Here is a 19,498-nt window from a genome sequence, read left to right as displayed (position 1 = left end):
TACAGATACAAGTGTGTACATATATACGTATGAATATGTTTGCATGTATATGAATAAAATACCCTTGAAAGAATACATAAGAAACTGGTTTTAAAAAGTGCTTCCAAGGAGGAAAAATGAGTTACTAGAGGTAACAATTGGAAGCTTTTAATTTTACAATTAGATATTCTTGTGAACCTTTTAAATGTTGACCCATGTTTTGCCTATTAAAAAGCATATGCATGAAATTTTATTTTAAAAGAATTATCCTAATTATATCTCCATCAGCAAGAGTTGAGAGGCTCCATGTGTTCTTGTTCCAGGACCCCCAAACATTTCTCCCACTCAATATTCACTTTTTCCACTCTCTGCCTTGAGACTGTGACGCCTTGTTTTACTGTGTCCTTTTTCCCTGTCACCTGTATCCCACCCAGGCCCTCCTAACCAGCCCCCAACTTCTCATTCCCCGGCTCGCCACATAAGTAGAAGACCTCCCCGCCCCACCCTCCTGCCCACCCTTCCCTGTTTTATTTTTCTCCATAGCATTCATCACTATCTGGTACACGTGATCTGTATCACAAGATACTTCCTTATCTTGATGAATGCCCATCCCCCTCCACTAGAAAGTAAGCTCTGTTAGGGCAGGGATTCTTGCCTGCCTTGTTCACTCCTGCAGCCCAGCACACATAGAAGTACCTGGATATAGTAGGCTCTCGATAAACATTTGGCAAGGGAATGAGAGAGGGAGTGAGTGAAGGAGTGAGTGAGTGATGGTTCAGTGCCATCCTGGGAACACCAGTTCTGCTGGCACCAAAGTGAAGTAAAGACGAGCAGAGGGAGGTCTGTTCCTCATGGCCACCCATCCACCTGTCCAGCAGGGACGGGGTAGAAAGAAGAAACTGCTCTTGAGATATGTGCCCTCTGTCCTAGGGCAGATCCCCTCCACCACTGCTGCTCCACAGCACCTGTTGTGCATCAGGAGCACCACAAAAAGATGCTGGAAACGACTAATTGGACAAGAGGCTGAGGTGCAGGGTAAGGGGCTTGTGGCCGGGAAACCACTGATATCGCAAAGGAGCATAATGACAGTCACATCCCAACAGGCCGGAGAGCACCATTAACAGCTGGATAAGGACCTTTCACACTTCCCTAAAGGGAGAAAAAACGAAGTCCTGCAGAAGGAATAACTGAGACTGATGCTTGAAACTTGCTACATGATTTGTGTTAATCTTGGAAAATTTTTTCAGGGGATGAGGTCCTAACCTTTCTAATATACAAATATGCCCCAAAAGTAGGTTTGTTTATGAGACTATCATCTACGAAAAGTTACTCAATCATTCGGTGAATATTGACCGAGCACTCTTCTACACTGGGCACAGGGTAAATCCCTGAGGAATCAACACTCAACAGGACAGAGAAGGCTTCACGGAGCTGCCATGAACAAATCACCCAAGCCACGGACACTGTCATTTCAGGCTGTGCTTGGTGCCACAAAGGAGATACACTGAGAGAACGTGGGGAGACCTCCTTGAGGATGGGCATGGAGGAAGGTGTGGTAGAGAGAAGCAGGACCCCTCCCTCCCCTTGCAAGGTGCTTGGGATGCTTGCTCCCCACCAGAGGTCCTCAGAATAACCCTGTGGGCATCACCTGAGAACTTCTTGGAGAGGCAGAATCTTAGGCCTCACCCCATAACTCTTGAATCAATCCACATTTTAACAACATCCCCAGGGTTTGTGTGCACAGTAAAGTTTGAATACTCTTCAGAATTGCTTCTAATTGCCAGGATTTGTACTATTTCCATGCTCTGTCTGCATAACAAGGGACAAGCCAGAAGTGCCCCCACGTCACCCCCAGAGTTCCCCACCACGCCTGAGGAGAGTGAGTGTGTACGTGTCCAGATCCCTTAACCCTAGCAGGTGCTAACTCTGAGCTGTGCATTTCACACTTTTTTTTCAGAGCTTCCCACAGGATTAAACTCTGTCATCCACTGTGAGAGCTGGTACCCTCTATCGGCTGCCTTCCTTTCCGTGTGTCTCTTCCCTCCTTCCCTGACCACGTTCCCTGTAGCTCCCAAGTAAATTGCTGCCCCTTTCTTCCCGTCTCAAGGTGCTCGGAAGGGAACCCAAGACAACAGGTCTCTGTGAGGAAGTGGTATGTGAGCTGAGAACTGAAGGATGACAAGGAATCACCTGGTGAAGATCTGGGAGAGGCGCTCTCCCAGCAGAAGCAACAGTTAGTGAAAAGGTCCTGGGGCTGGGAAAAATTGGGCGATGCTCAAGGACCAGAATTGAGGCCAGTGTGATGGGAGCACACTGGGAAGCTACATGAACAATGGGTGGGGGAGCACAAGAGTGGGAGAAGAGTTGACACCAACTGCACGAACGCAGGTGATAGGTGCAGGATCCATCCACTGGATGGGTCCGGTGGTAGCCGTGTTAGTAGAAGATCAGAGAGACAGGTAGAAGAGTTTTGACCTCATCTTCTGGCCTGAAGACATCCACAAATGGTTGACATACTCACATACTTACCTGACTTTTGACTGATGCCATAAAATTAAGCCTGTCCCTAATATGACTATACTAAGGACGCAGAAGCAAATGGATACACCAGAAATGTTTGGTCCTTCCTTGAAAATGCCCAGCACAGCACCTGGCACACATGAAGCACTCAGCAACATCTCCTTCCCTAACCGTCTAGTCCATGTTCACAAAGAAGCAAAGGTGATTAAGATAAATACTAACCCATGTCCTGGCTTTGGTTCCTGGACTTAGGCTGATGGTCATTCATTTCACAAACCTGCATTAGGCATCATGTATTGGCAGGCTCCGTACTGGGCCCTGGGGAGTCCAAGATCAGCAAGATACAGTTTCAGAGGGAAGCAGTCTGAATATCGTAATTCCACATGATAAGTGTGATAAGCGTGCTATCGACAAAGGCTTATGCAACGACTGAAAGAAGCATCTAACCCTGTGAAATTTGGAAAAGCTTCAGAGAAGAGGAAAATAATACAACTGGCACTAGAGTTGAACTTAAAACAATGAGTAGAAGTTTATCAGCCGAGGCAAAAAGCGAAAAGATGAATATTTATCTGAGGGAAAGTTTAATAGGACTCAAACACAACCTGCAAGAAGTGATGGGAGGTAAGGAGGGGGCAGTTTCCAAGTGCGTTTCATCGAGTGGCTGGTACAGCTTTCTTCACTTCAGGATTTTTCGAAGACTTTCATATGTGCTTTGTGATTCTCCACCAGAAAGGCATATTTAAAACATTTCCTATTCTTATTTGACCAAAGGTAGTTCTTTTTAATGTTCCCAATTTTAAAAATTATATTACCTCCAGATAAGAAAAATTATCTTAGATAACTTTATGAAGTGACTGGTATGCCAAACCCCAGAAGTGACAGTCAAAAAGGAAAATAAGTTTTTAAGAAAGGGCTATCAACATATATGATCATCCTGGTGTTTTAGAAAGCTAATTGTATCAGGAGAGATAGTTTACTTGAACTATAACAGCTCCAATAATAGGATTTTAAAAGATCCAATAATCTCTGCCAAGAACAAATTCTAATCTTAAACCCTTCCGAGTCAAGAAGTTCCACATTGCATCTAACTTAAGTGCTTGCTGCAGATTAAATCCATGTATCATCTGTTCATCCTCCTTTATAATTAATGTTTTTTTCCAGCAGATTGTTATGGTAACATAGTATTTTCCTCCTTTGCTGACTCCAGTAAAACTCTAAGTAAATAACAACACACTAGAGAAATACAGGTGGTGAACACTAAGAATCAGTTGATTTCCAAACTCAAATGTTTTTTTAAATAATGAAGCAATCAGCTTCCTGGGTATTTAATTCAGAGTCTATCCTTTTCTAGATATAAGTACGCTCTGTAGATATAAACAGGCGTTTTCAGAACCTATTTCTTCCTTCATACTACCATGCTCTTTTGCCTCCTGAATACTCTGATCAAGAATATTTGCACACAGCCGACTGCGCTGTCCAATGGCTGGGCTGCTCCCAGTGAGGATTTAAGAGAGCTGGAATCAGGAGGTCTCTGCTACCAGCTGTGTGATTTGGAGTAGGCACTGCCCTATCTGTGCTCCCCATTCCTGATGTGTCTGTTGAAGCTGTCTAGAGACCACTGTCTCCAAAGCCTGTACCATCTCTTTGAGCCTGAGAACAGCTCTCCTATCTTCTCTGCACTCCATCTATAAAAGGGGCAAATCTTCAGGGTTGGAGAGATCTCTAGATACATTGCCTCCCATGGTTCCTGCTCTAGCACATTCACAACAGAAAATTATGCAGCACTAACAATTTGGTACTCACCAAATTTTCCAAACCTCTCCTAGATCAAGTAAAGTCTGGATATTTAATGTTTCTGGTCTATACTATCCCCCCAACAGCTGCACAGAACATATCCTTCTCCTTGGAATACAAAAGGGATACAGTCCCTAAAGACAAATAAACCCTATGCATCTCCCGAAGGACCTTCCCTCATCCTGCTAGAGCCAAACAATTAGCCCAGACTGGAAAATGCTGGAAAAAGATTCCAAGTCAGAAGAGAAAACATTCAAGTTTTAGTTCAGAGATTTTAGCTTGTTATTCTACAAGCCCCATGTCTAGCCCACAACTGGGTTTGTTTGTTTTTTTTAGTTTGAAACAATTTATGTAAATAAGAGAAATTTACATAAAAATTCAGATTTACTATTTCTCTCGAAAAATCTGACGGTCTACCTATGCTAGGACCCCATCACCTTGCTGGCATGTAACACCACTGCTGCTTTATACTTTTCCCATTATTTCCCACATGTCACCAAGGGAAAATATGCTTCGTCATGCTTCTGCAGCCTTTTCGCTGTTGCTGTTGTTTTAAAGCAGAAGAAAATTTCTATCAATTTTTATTTTGGCCCCAATGCGCGGCATGTGGGAATCTTTCTTCCCCAACCAGGGATCGAACCCACACCCCCTGCACTGGAAACCCAGAGTCTTGACCACTGGATCGCCAAGGAAGTCCCTCTCTGTCAATATTGGTAAAACCAGATATACACCAAGTGGACTGATCAAGAAAAATGGAAAATGGTGTATTTCTAAGGGGAAGGAGAGAGCATTGCTTCTTGTTTAGGCAAATGTGAACCCACCTGACTCTTTTATCTGCCCAGCCCCATGGACACTTAAGTTTGAGAAAGTGTGGGAAGCTCAGGTGGGGAAAACCATCCTGAATGAGAATCAACTTTCCCTTTTCCATGACTCAGTCTCCACCTATGCAGTAAGCTGATTGAACTATGTGGTCCTTCCTGTCATGAACAGAAAGTCCTTCTACGTTCCAACAAAGAAAAAACCTCTGACAAGGACAAGACAACCCAATTTGGGTCTTGCTAGGATATGAAAAGACAATACTGACACCCAGTGGTCCATTAACCAGCTTGCATTCCATGTCCTAAAATTCCTGAGGAGGGCTGGATCTTTAGGCTAGGACAGAACCCTCTTCAGGTCCTAGAGACACAGGAAACAAAATACCACCAGCAGCTCATGACAATAAAACAAAGAAATAGCATATACTGTTTTGTTTTCTAAATCCTTCTGATGGGGATCTGACTAAATCTTGATTTGGCTTAACTATATCCATTATATCAAAAGCATTTGTATTCAACAATGTATTTCTCTTACAAAATGGAAACAAATATGCTTTTGAAAATGCAAGACTTATTTCCCAGGAGGTAAAAGCTCAAATACCTTGAACTCTTCTACAATGATTTCTTTGATTCATTAACTAGCCTTCTAGGCACTGCAAAGTAAATAATAAATATCTAAGATTATGAGGACAGGGAATCTATTAGACTTGTTTATGAACCTCCCAGAACAGCCCCAAATCCTTCAATTTGGAATAATAATGAGGTTACCACAGGAGGAAGGGCTGAGGCAGAATTGGCAGGAGAAACACATTTTGAGAGCTTCTTTCATTTCAAATGGGCTTATAGTTACCAGAGTTTCAAAATCTGCAAGATCTAAAATATAACCTTTGGTGACATTTAGTCTGACTGCTGAATGAAAGAAAAATAAGTGAAAGGGTATTTTAATAATTATTCACATCTAAAGCCTTTGGGGGAAAAAAAAAAAAAAAGACCAGCAACCTGGTCTTCATATCATAACATAAGCTGACGATGTAATACTCTAAATCAGACTTCAAAATAATAGCACTGGTGAGAAATGTAGGAAGACAATGAAAATTACAAAAATGTCTAAGGTTCTTGCCTTTTTATTCGAGGAAAAATCACCAGTTGGTATCGAGGCATAAATGAAAAGCTCAAGACACATATTCAGGTATAGATAGAGGAACTGATTCTTAGAGTCTCCCTCCTCTCAGAAACAACAAAATCAAGTAAAATAGAACAATACTGAAAAGAAATCAGTCACAACCAAATAAAGAAATCAAATGCCATAACCTCCACAAGACAGAATGAAGGAGAATGGCTCCTATCCTATCCCCAGAGGGTACTAAAAGTCCTGAGAATGTCCCTGAATACTCCCAAATTGGACAGGAAATGCAAAAAGAATGGTATCCTTTTTGTCTCTTTTGACCTCAAGGAAGTATCAATACTTAGAAATGATGTGAGTGAGGAGAAATGAAAAGGAAGTGAACAGTCATATGACCCACTTATGCAGCATCATAAGCTACTGGACTCTATGCTGAATTGAGGGAACCATCTAGAAGATATCACCCTATGCTTCACTAAGTGGAGTAATCCTAGGCACAGGACAGAAAATGAAATTTAATTTAAGAAAGTCTGCACCCAACCCCAGCTGCACACCTACAGAACAGAGAGGGAGGGGATGGAACACAGCACTTGAGCCAAGTCAAGTCTCAGGTAATGGTGGAAAGAGGGCAAGGAGAATTCTCTCAGGCTGTCAGAGGAGGTAGACAGTCTACAGAGCAGCTGTCTTAAGCAGAAGTAATGCAAAAAGGAGTGAGGTTTTTAACCTGAAAATACCCAAGAAAATATGGCATGAAAAAGAAGTTAGAAAGATTAATATCTTAGTTTCATAGAAAACATGCCCCAGGGATCATTCCCAAGTGCTTTGTCCAGTAGAAAAGATTAATGAGAATAAGGTTATTTGAAAGCAATAAACAGAAAATGAAACCTCTCAAAGTCTAGCCAATAAATCTACAGAATTAAATATAAAGGGATATGGTAAACCTATGGAAAGAAATTAACAACCAAACTAAAATAATACTATTTTAGAACTAATGAATAAATTAGAAACAGCTAGAAAAAGAACCGATACAACTGAAAGTGAAATTCAGGACATAGAAGAAAGACTTAAGATCTGGAGGGGGAAAATAAAGTTATAAAGAGCAGATATTAGATATACAAGAGGAAGTTGTTTTATATTATTTTTATTGGAGTATAGTTGATTAACAATTTTGTGCTAATTTCAGGTGTACAGCAAAGAGAATCAGTTATATTATACACATACATATATCCGTTCTTATTTAGATTCTTTTCCCATATAGGTCATTACAGAGTATTGAGCAGAGTTCCTTGTGCTATACAGTTGGTCTTTATTAGTTATCTATTTTGTATTTAGTAGTGTGTATATATTAATCCCAATCTCCCAATTTATCCCTCCCCCCTGTTTTTATATTCTAAAGAGAGAAGCAGTGCTGTGGGTTGAAGCATGTTCCCAAAAAAGATGTACAGTATTAAAGTCCTAACCCCTAGAACCTGTGAATGTGAATTTATTTATAAACAGGGTCTTTGCAGATGTAGTCAAGTTAAAATGAGGTCACAAACGTTAGGCAGAACCTAATCCAATATGACTTGCACTGGTACAAGACAACAGAGACACTAGGAAGAGACGGCCACATGAAGACAGAGACACACACATGGAAAGACAGCCAAGGGAACGTGGAAGCCGAGACTGGAGCACTGCACTTACAAACCAAGGAACACCAGGGACTGCCAGCCTAGGAGAGGAGAAAGGGAACAGAGACAGCCTCGAGGAACATCAACACTGCCAAGATCCTGATTTTGAACTAGTAGCCTCCGGAACTGTAAGAGAATAAGTTTGTTGTTTTAAACCACTCAGCTTGTGGTATTTTGTAATGTTATAGCTTCACTGGAAAACTAATACAAGTAGCAAATCCTACAAATGGAACAAAAGAACAAATCATTTAACTATGTACTAGTAAGAATTGTTTACTGAAATTAAAGAAACAGGAAAAGTATAGATTGACAGGAAACCTGAAATAGCTGGTGGACACCAAAGCCTACCATGGTTAAACAATTAAACTTCAAGGAAAAAAAAAAAATCAAAGTTGGAGGCAGGGAAAAGAACTCAGAGATGTTGATAATCTATGACCCCTTCTCTTGAAAAATAAAATGAAAAATTGTTTTTGATGAATGGTGAAATCTAGCCAATCAAGACAGAAATTAAAATAGAGACCTCAGCTATGCAGAAGCTCAGATGAAAAAACTTGGGTTGAGTATTGCATCGATTTGAACATAGTAATAACAAAAATAACACTGGGAATTAGGATTAGGAAATAGAATAGAAATATAAATCTTAGTAGAAATATTATAAATCTTAGTAGAAATGTTTTAAATATTATAAAATGTACTAAAAAGCAACTAATTATATTTTGAGAGACAGACACAAGTCAATAACACTGGATATAATTCAAATATGAGATTGAAAAAGTAATGAGTCCAAACTGTTCAATGTTTTACCTCCTTTTTCTTAATACTCAACATTCCTAACAAATAGTGATCAGGTTCTACACAGGAGCCACCATGCTAGACACGGAGAATCTGATACGAATAAGACACAGTCCTTGACTTCCAAGATTTATAATCTTTTGACAGAAATAATAAATCTGATGTTTGAAGACTTTTTTAGATTTTTACATTGGCATCATCATAGGTAGCTCACACCCTAGTATGAAATAGGCATTGCTCAAGGTGCTTTATACGTCTCATGGATTCCATGCAACAGAGCTACAAGAAAGGTACATTATCATCCTCATTATACACTTTGAGGAAGAAATATTTATCTAAAGGTCACTAACTCTAAGCTCACTTTCATTTCTTTCTGTTAAATTCCACTAAAATTCAATTTAATAGTTTTGTGTGTGTGTATGTGAAAGAAACATGAAGAAGGGAAAGAGGGAGGGAAAAATTGGAATCCCAGTTCAGCTCAACTGTTAATTAGTTGTGTGTGATAGTTACTTTCATGGGTCAACTTGATTGGGGATGCTCAGACAGCTGGTAAAATATCATTTCTGGATGTATCTGTGAGGGTGTCTGCAGAGAGACATTAGCATTTGAATCAGTAGACAGAGTGAAGAAGACCTCCCTCACCAGTGCGGGTGAGCATCATCCAGCCCACGGCCCCTCCCAGTGCAGGTGAGCATCATGCAATAGGACAAAAAAGCAGAGGCAGGGCAAATTTGCTCTCTTTGCTTCAACTGAGACATCCATGTTCTCCCTCTCTTAGACATCTGCTCTCCTAGTTCTCAGGCTTTTGGACTCAAATTAGGATGTATACCATTGCCCTCCCTACCCCCAATTCCCAGATGTTTGGATTTGGACTGAATTACACCACTGTGTTTCCTGGTTCTCCAGCTTGCAGGGGCAGATTGTGGGACTTCTCAGCTTCCATAACCACATGAGCCAATTCCTACAATAAATCATTCTCTGCCTCTCTGTTTCTATTTATTTGTTTATTTATTTAATGAATATGCATATATCCTCTTGGTTCTGTTTCTCTGGAGAACCCTAATTAATACATTGTGTGACCTTAGACACAGGACTATTCTGCATCTCATACTAGAGGGATGGTATTAGTTACCCCCATATCAGTTCGCCTCTTCTTCCTTTAATTACAGGACTGGACTTTAGGCCAGCACATACACAATAAGAACTATTATTCCCAGGCTCTTTAGCAGCTGACTGTGACCATGTGACTATGCCACAGCCAATGGGTTGTAAATAGATTTTGTGCAGTTGGAGGAAGAGACTATAAAGGGAAAGGGTACGTTCCTCTGTAAACCCCATTCCCCTGCTGCTTAGAGTATCAATGTGATGAGGGGAGCTTTTTCCATCATGAGGATGGGGTTCCATTCTAATGAGAAAGGAATGGAAGGCTGGAAGCTGCCTGGATCTCAGATGACTATGGAGCCTCCCCACGAGCACTGGACTGCCTGTATCTGGACTCTACAGAAGAAAGGCACAAATGGCTATCTTATTTAAGCCATTATTTATGTACTCCAGATACAGCTACTCTAATCTTCACAGATGCAAATGGCTTGCCTTCTACATCTGAAAAGAGTACAAGCCCTTTACCCTTATTAAAATGATTACCAGGTAATATCACATTGGAACAAGGGTAATGGACAAGGCCACATCTTACCAATGAGTAAGGGAAAGCTCAGAGAGGAGAAGTAATTTACTAAGACCAAAGCTCAGATCTACACCTGGAACATTCTAGCCTCTGCAGGGACTGGCTGGCAAAATAAAACTGTTATTTTGGGCATTTTTCTCTTTGACCCCATATACTCTCCTCCTCTGAAGCCTCCTTAGGATGAGAAGAATAGAAGCAATTTGATCCCTCATCAAGTGTGGAAAACTGCCAAAATATTTTAATCATGCAAAAGAGAAAATGCCAAGAAGACAATGGACATTCTCTTTCAAAAGCTGGCATACAATTTTCGATCAAGAGAGACAAGGGGTGATGGAGACAAGTCAGAGAGGAGCTATTGACAATTCTTAGACTCCCACCACACCCATCTCTCCTCCTTGATGAGGACTTCTGATCGCCTCCTCAACATATGCCTCCAGCCCTGGCTCTCTCCCCAGATCCACAGGAGGCTGGAAATTCAAAAGCACCCATTCAACAAATAATCATAAAGATCTACATGCAAGCCACTGTACTAGACACTGGGGAATCCAATATGAGTAAGACATGGTCTCTGCCTCCCAAGTTTATAATCTTCTGACCAAAATAATAACTACAGTTTATTAGATGTTTTTATTATCCTATTATCCTATCCTATTATCCTAGCAGCTCACGTGCTAGTATGAAATAGGAATTGTTCAAGGTGCTTTACATGCCTATTATGGCTTCCAGGCAACAGATCGGTAAGAAATATATATTATCTTCATATTACAAATGAGGAAGTGAGGCACATAGTAGTTAAATAATTTACCCAGTGTTATACAGCAAGTTGTATATGCTGTCTCATTTAAGACGTGCAGCAGTCCTAGTCACTGGTACCTGTGTGATACCGTAAGTATTATACCCATTGTTGGCAAGGGTATGGGGAAATGGTCACAAATAGACACATGTTGGGAGTGACAACTGACAGAAAGTTAAGTTTAAGAAATACAAAACAAGATTCAGAGAGAAAAAATGGCTAGCTTAAAGTCTCACAGGTATGAGAACTTAAACATGAGTCCAGGTAAACTGAACTCCAAGCTGAACCTCATATAAAACCTTACAGTTTAACAAATGCTATGATACAGGTGAGCAAAGGACCTATGGTGGCAACACCAGAAGGACATGTGAGGACGCAGGTAGGGCAGCATTCATGGAATGCTTCTTAATAGAAGGACACATCCAAGCTGAGCTGCAAACAGTGATTGGTCCACGGTGGGGAAAGGCTTTCCATATTGGAAGAAATAAGTGCAAACTCCTGCAGGCAGATGAGAACTTCGCTCCTCTGGGAAAGTCCTAGCCCAGTGTCTGGAGGTTGGAATGAGAGGGATTAGATCGAAAAAGATGTGACTGAAAATGAAATCTTTGTTTGTTGGCCTCTTAGCCCTCAAGGGTCCACAAGCAAAGCCAATCTTCCTTTAAAATTTCACTCTTCTTCCCAGCTTTTCTAACTAGGTTATTGTCTTAATCATTCAGGTGTTAAGTCTTAAAATCACCTCTGACATGCCCTTCTCCCTTGCCTCTACACTCAGATCCTTACCACCTCTTGTTAGATACATCCCTTTTTGCTATTCTCAATACCAAACTTTGGGCATATGCCTATTTACCTCAAGCCTAGACAGTGGCAATACTCCACTAGCCTACAGTTTTCAGCCCACTTTGTAAAAATCCACATGCCACACAAGATCACAGGATCTCATGGGCACAGGGCAAAAGTTGACATTTCACTCCCACACATAAATACCCAAAACAGATAGCACCAAATATGGGGAAAGACACTCAACCTTACTAGCAACCAAAATAAGAACACTTGAGCCTTGAAAGATTAAAATTGTTGGCAAAGGTATCAGGAAATAGGCACATACAGATTGCTTTGGGAACATAAATTAATACAACTATTGTGGAAAATAGTTTAGCAATGGGTGTCAACATTCTTGAAGATATGCATGCCCTTTCCCAATAATTCCACTTCTAAGTATTTATCCATATGAAATAAATTGACCTAAGGAGGAAAAAGACCTGTATGCAGAAAACTACAAGACACTGATGAAAGAAATCAAAGATGATACAAATAGATGGAAAGATATATCATGTTCTTGGATCGGAAGAATCAACATTGTGAAAATGACTATCCTACCCAAAGCAGTCTACAGATTCAATGCCTAACAAATTACCAATGACATTTTTCACAGTACTAGAATGAAAAATTTTACAATTTGTATGGAAACACAAAAGACCCTAAATAGCCAAAGCAATCTTGAGGAAGAAAAAAGAAGCTGCAGGGATCAGGCTCCCTGACTTCAGACTATACTACAAAGCTATAGTCATCAAGAGCATATGGTACTGGCACAAAAACAGAAATATAGATCAATGGATCAGTATAGAGAGCCCAGAGATAAACCACACACACATATGGTTACCACGAGGCAAGAATATACAATGGAGAAAAGGCATCTTCTTCACTAAGTAGTGCTAGGGAGACTGGACAACTACATGTAAAAGAATAAAATTAGAATGCTTTCTAACACCATACATAAAAATAAACTCAAAATGGATTAAAGACCTAAATGTAAGGTCAGACACTATAAAACTCTTAGAAGAAAATATAGGCAGAACACTCTATGACATAAATTGCAGCAAGATCCTTTTTGACCCACCTCCTAGAATAATGGAAATAAAAACAAAAATAAACAAGTGGGACCTAGTGAAATTTAAAAGCTTTTGCACAGCGAAGGAAACCATAAACAAGATGAAAAGATAACCCTCAGAATGGGAGAAAATATTTGCTAATGAAATAACTGACAAAGGATTAGTCTCCAAAATATACAAGCAGCTCATGCAGCTCAATATCAAAAAAACAAAGAACCGAATCAAAAAATGGGCAGAAGACCTAAACAGACATTTCTCCAAAGAAGACATACAGATGGCCAAGAGGCACATGAAAAAAATGCTCAACATCACTAATTATTAGGGAAATGCAAATCAAAACCACAATGAGGTACCACCTCACACTGGTCAGAATGGCCATCATTAAAAAATCTAGAAACAATAAATACTGGAGAGGGTGTGGAGAAAAGGGGACTCTCCGGCACTGTTGGTGGGAATGTAAATTGATACAGCCACTATGGAAAACAGCATGAAGATTCCTTAAAAAACTAAAAATAGAACTACCATATGACCCAGCAATCCTGCTACTGGGCATATACCCTGAAAAAAACAACTCGAAAAGATACATGTACCCCAGTGTTCACTGCAGCACTATTTATAATAGCCAGGACATGGAAGCAAGCTAAATGTCCATCAACAGATGAATGGATAAAGAAGATATGGCACATATATGCAATGGAATATTACTCGACCATACAAAGGAACGAAATTGAGTTATTTGTAGTGAGGTGGATGGACCTAAAGTGTCATACAGAGTGAATGAAGTTAGAGAAAAATGAATACTGTATGCTAATGCATATATATGGAATCTAGAAAAATGGTACTGATGAACCTAGCGACAGGATGGGAATAAAGACGCAGAAGTAGACAAAGGACTTGAGGACACAGTGGGGGAAGGGGAGGATAGGACGTAGTGAGAGAGTAGCCTTTACATATATACACCACCAAATGTAAAATAGAAAGCTAGTGGGAAGCTGCTGCACAGCACAGGGAGATCAGCTTGCTGCTCTGTGATGAATTATATGGGTGGGATAGGGAGGGTAGGAGGGAGGCTCAAGAGGAAGGGGATATGGGGATATATGTATAAATATAGCTGATCCACTATGTTGTACAACAGAAACTAAAACAACAGTGTAAAGCAATTATACTGCAATAAAGATGTATTAAAAAAATAATAATCCCCCCCAAAGAGAAATAAATTGAACCTGAGTCTAAACAATTATACATAAGGAGGGCATATCATAGCATAAACATGCAAATCTGAAAACAAACTATGTATCAGTTATTACTTGCTTTATTTAAAAAAAAAACTGTGGGATAGACATATAGTGGAGATACTATCAAACCAAAAGAGATAACGTAGATATACATTTATTGACATGGAAAAGTGTCAGTGTAAATAAATACATTCATGTGTGCATATACACTCACACATATGTATACATATAAAGGGAAAATACCCTAGCAGTGAAAAAAACAAAAAAACATGTGTAATATGGTTTTATTTTTGTTAATATCTACCTATCAGAGAGCCAAGTAAATTCCTTAGCCAAATCTTGCCAGGATATCATAATTAAAGAAAAAGGAATGGCTGAAATCAAAGAAACACAGTTCTGAAACTAGAAATAAGAAACTAGAAATGGTCAAGGGAGATCCAATGCATCAAGTCAAATAACCCTTCTTCCCCTTTTTAGCCCTTTTCTATCTAGTCTCACTATCTGACAGTCTGATGCTGCCCAGAACCTTTAATCTCCCTCCATATTTCATACCCTACTATCTACCAAAATCTCCCTGACCTGTGCTATGATATTATGATTTATAATAAGAAATATATATTTGGTCTTTGTCCCCATTTCTAGCACAGAACCCTTGTGTGAATATCCTGAGTGATGATAGGACAAAGGTGTTCTGTTATGTTAATAAGTGACTTTTAGACTACACCTAAGGATGAAGGCTAGTTGCCAGGAGAACCAGCTGTCAATGAAAAAATGTTGCCTGCCATATCAATAAACAAAGGCTGTTGCAGTCATCAAGAACAGCACAATGGACCATGAGCCCTGAGGGCACTCAGGATGGAGATGAACAGGCTGCCTGCTGCCAAGCCCTCCGCCACAGGGCCACCCCCCAAGGATGTACCCTGAGGGCACTCAGGATGGGAAGGAACAGGATACTGGGCCTAGATAGCTGAGGTGCAGATCAAAGGAATGATTTCCGTGCTCCCAGACTCTTGCATCTTCCCATACATAGAAAAGTACTACATTCCATAACTTGAGATGTCTGGTTTTCCTTATTTTTATTTTGTTTCATTAGTTAATTAATATTTATTTTTTATTGGCTGTGTTAGGTCTTTGTTGCTGTACACAGGCTTTCTCTAGTTGCAGTGAGGGGGGCTACTCTTCATTGTGGTGCACAGGCTCCTCATTGTGGTGACTTCTCTTGTTGCGAGCAAGGGCTCTAGGAACATGGGCTTCAGTAGTTGCAGCACATGGGCTCAATAGCCGTGGCTCATGGGCTTAGTTGCTCCACGGAATGTGGTATCTTCCGGGACCAGAGCTCGAACCTGTGTCCCCTGCGTTGGCAGGCAGATTCTTAACCACTGTGTCACCTAGGAAGTCCCTGGTTTTCTTTAATTAACAGTAATCTTTTGATGTTCTGACTACCTGGTCTTTGTTAAAAAACAAACAAACAAACAAACAAAAACTCATTTCTCCCTTACCTCTTCAGAGCAGTCTTTAGAGATATTTGAGAGGCCATCTCCTGGGCTTAAGTCTTCAGTTTTTTCCACCAAAAAAAACCCCCCATAATTCTCAACTTTTAGGATGTGCATTTTTTTCAGTCAACACAACCATGTAATTAGAGGTTGGAACTTTCAGTCTCCCACTTGACCCCACTCCCGACCTCTAGGGAAGGAAGAGGGACTAGACGCTGAACTGAAACCAAGCAGACCTATACAGAGGCCTTCCAGGTGACAGGACCCCTAGTGTGTCCCCTGCTTACTGGTGATTAGAAAAAACTGTGGGAATATACTGTGGCCTCGTAGCTTGTCCATGAGTAGAGAGAGAGGGAAACAAGCCCTAGCAGTTGATGGGAAAAGCTAAGGAATGCAGAAACAAAGATAGGGCAGTAGGGGAGAGAAATACCCCTAACTTAAACAATAAATCAGTCCCAAGACTCCCAGTTCTGTCTCAAAGGTAAAGTCTAACACATATTCCTCAGCTATTTTACAGAAACCAGACCCCAACCAGAAGGAGAGTGGTGACCCTGAGCACATAGTCCCCAGGCTGGCTGGAGCCTGAAGATTGATAACCCCTGGGGCCTCACCTGGTTACCGCACCATCCACCAATCAGAAAAATGTGCACCAGCGATCCTGTTCCCCATGACCCTCTCCCTCATCTCACCTTTAAAACCCCAGGCCATCAAGGAGTTTGGGTCTTTTGAGCATTAGCCACGCCTACTCTTTGCTTGGTACCTTGCAGTAAATGCTATACTTTCCTTTGCCACAACCAGGTGTCAGAAGATTGGCTTTGCTACATGTCGGGTGAGGGAAACAACATTGGTTTGGTAACAGAGTCGTCACCAATGACCAATGTTTTCCTAAATCATGCCTATGAAATGAAGACTCCATATAAAAAAAAAAACACGTTTAAAAACCTTCTGAATTGGTGAACACGTGCAGATCTGGGGACAGTGCATGCCCAGAAAGCATGGACGCTCAGGGCCCTTTCCCCACACCTTATCCTGTGCATCTCTTCCATCTGGCTCTTCCTGAGCTGTATCCTTTTATAATAAATAGGTAATCTAGTAAATAAAATATTTCTCTGAGTTCTCTGAGCCACTCTAGCAAATAAACAGAACCCAGGAAGAGGGTTCTAATCTAGTCTGTTGGTCAGAAACACCGGTGACAACCTGGACTTGCAACTGGCATCTGCAGTGAGGGGGAGGTAGGCAGTCTTATGGGACTGAACCCTTAACCCATGGGATGTGATACTATCTCCAGGTAGACTGTTAGAACTGAGTGAATCAGGGACTTCCCTGGTGACACAGTGATTAAGAATCTGCCTGCTAATTCAGGGGACACGGGTTCAAGCCCTGGTCCTGAACGATCTCACATGCCTCAGAGCAACTAAGCCTGTGAGCCACAACCACTGAGCCCATGCACTGCAACTACTGCAGGCTGTGCGCTTAGAGCCTGTGCTCGGCAACATGAGAAGTCACCGCAATGAGAAGTAGCCCTCGCTTGACACAACTAGAGAAAGCCCACTCACAGCAACAAAGACCCAACACAGCCAATAAATAAATAAATAATTAGTTAATTAAAAAAAAATTGAGTGAATCATAGGACATCTAGCTGATGTCAGAGAATTGCTTAGTGGCATGGCAACCCCTACCCCTTTCATGAATCAGAATTGGTGACCCGAACCCTTGTATGCTTTCTTTCCTCCACTTATATTTTTATATAGGTCTCTCCTCCTATGTTTTTCTCACTCTCTGTGAGTCTGTCATGTTCCTTTCCAAATCATCCATCTCCAAAGACCATCCTGGTCTTCAGTAATCCCCTTGCTGATAAACAAAGGAAGGTAAAGAGGAGACATGATGGAAAGGTGAGGGAAATGTGGAGGAAAAAGAAAATTCCCAAAAAGCAACATAAAAATATTAGACATAAGGCTACTGAATGAAGAATCTTGGAAGTATTTATTTTCCTGATCAAAAGGGACTGTCACAAAACTCACAGAGACAGAGAGCAGATTAGAGGTTTCCATGGGCTGGGCGAAGGGAAAGAATGAGAGTTACTGCTGAACAGTTACAGAGTTTCTACTTGGGGTGATGAAAACATTTTGGAAGTAGATACTGGTGATGGTTGCACAACATTATGTGTTACTACTGCTGCTGAATTGTACACTTAAAAATGGTTAAAATGGCAAATTTTATGTTATTGATACATGTATTTTACCACAATAAAAGAAGGGGGGGACTGGCACAGCTTTTGCTATTGTTTGCCCTCTTGGCCCCTTTCTGCCTGGAGTACAGATAACGCCCACGTTGGTAAAGAAGCCAACTAGACACCACAAGGTGACAAGCACGAGGATGAAAGCCAGCATGTTAAAGATGAAGAGAGACAGTATCATGGTCCCTGTGGGCATGAGCAGCCTCACCATCCCAAACTGACTCCACTCAGATTTTTAATTACGAGAGAAAATTAGAGTCCTCTTTAAGGTACCTAGCAAGTTTTCAGTTACTTACCACCAAGCACACTCCTAACAGATACAGCTCCCCCACTGCATGGTCTAAGAAATCAAATATCTGAACATGGCACTGAAAACCTTTCCCAGTCTAGCCCTAAGTGCCCTTTGCAGACTTATCACACACTCTTTTTCTCATGTGAACCCCAGACTTCAACTTCACCTTTCTCTAAATACAATGTTCTCTGCTCAGCTTCTGTGCCTTTGCTCGTGGCAGTTCCTGAGAATGTCCTCTCCTACTGTCTTCTTTTAGCAACCATTCAAACCCAGCAAGACTTTCCCTCATTCTAGCAAGTAAAGACCCTCCTTCTGAACCCCTAAGCACCTTTGTATCCACCTATCACCAATATCCAACTCATCAGTGAGTCTTTTCAGATCTACTTTCATACTACATCCTGCAGGAAACCACTTTCAACCATGGCTACTGGTCACCCCCTATTGCAGGCCTCATTTAGCTTTCATCCAGACAATTAAAACAGGCTCCAAGTAATGAAACTGAAACTGTTTTAAACTGTTTAAAACTGTTTAAAAATCTTTTGCCAAACAAAAGTCCAGGACCAGGTGGCTTCACAGGAGAATTTCATTGAACATTTAGAGAAAAGCAAATACATATCCTTCTCAAACTCTTCCAAAAAATTGCAGAGGAAGGAGTACTCCCAAGCTCACTCTATGAGGCCACAATCACCCTGATACCAAAACCAGACAAAGATATCACTAAAAAAGAAAATTATGGGCCAATATCCTGATGAATACAGATGCAAAAATCCTCTAAAAAATACTAGGAAATAAAATCCAAACACACACTGAAAGGATCATACATCATGATAGAGTGGGATTTACCCCAGGGATGCAAGGATTCTTCAATATATACAAACCAATCAATGTGATACACCATATTAACAAATTGAAGGATAAAAAACACACGATCATCTCAATAGATGCAGAAAAAGCTTTTGACAAAATTCAACACCCATTTATGATAAAAACTCTCCAGAAAGTGGGCATAGAGGGAACCTATCTCAACATAATAAAGGCCCTATATCACAAACCCACAGCAAACATCAATCTCAATGGTGAAAAACTGAAAGCATTTCCTCTTAGATCAGGAACAAGACAAGGATTCCACTCTCACCACTACTATTCAACATAGTTTTGGAAGTCGTAGCCAAGGCAATCAGAG

Source organism: Hippopotamus amphibius, chromosome 1 (genome assembly GCF_030028045.1).
Source record: "Hippopotamus amphibius kiboko isolate mHipAmp2 chromosome 1, mHipAmp2.hap2, whole genome shotgun sequence".
In the NCBI taxonomy this organism is placed as follows: Eukaryota; Metazoa; Chordata; class Mammalia; order Artiodactyla; family Hippopotamidae; genus Hippopotamus; species Hippopotamus amphibius.
The sequence above is the reverse complement of the archived record's forward strand: the minus strand, read 5'-3'. Positions refer to the sequence as shown.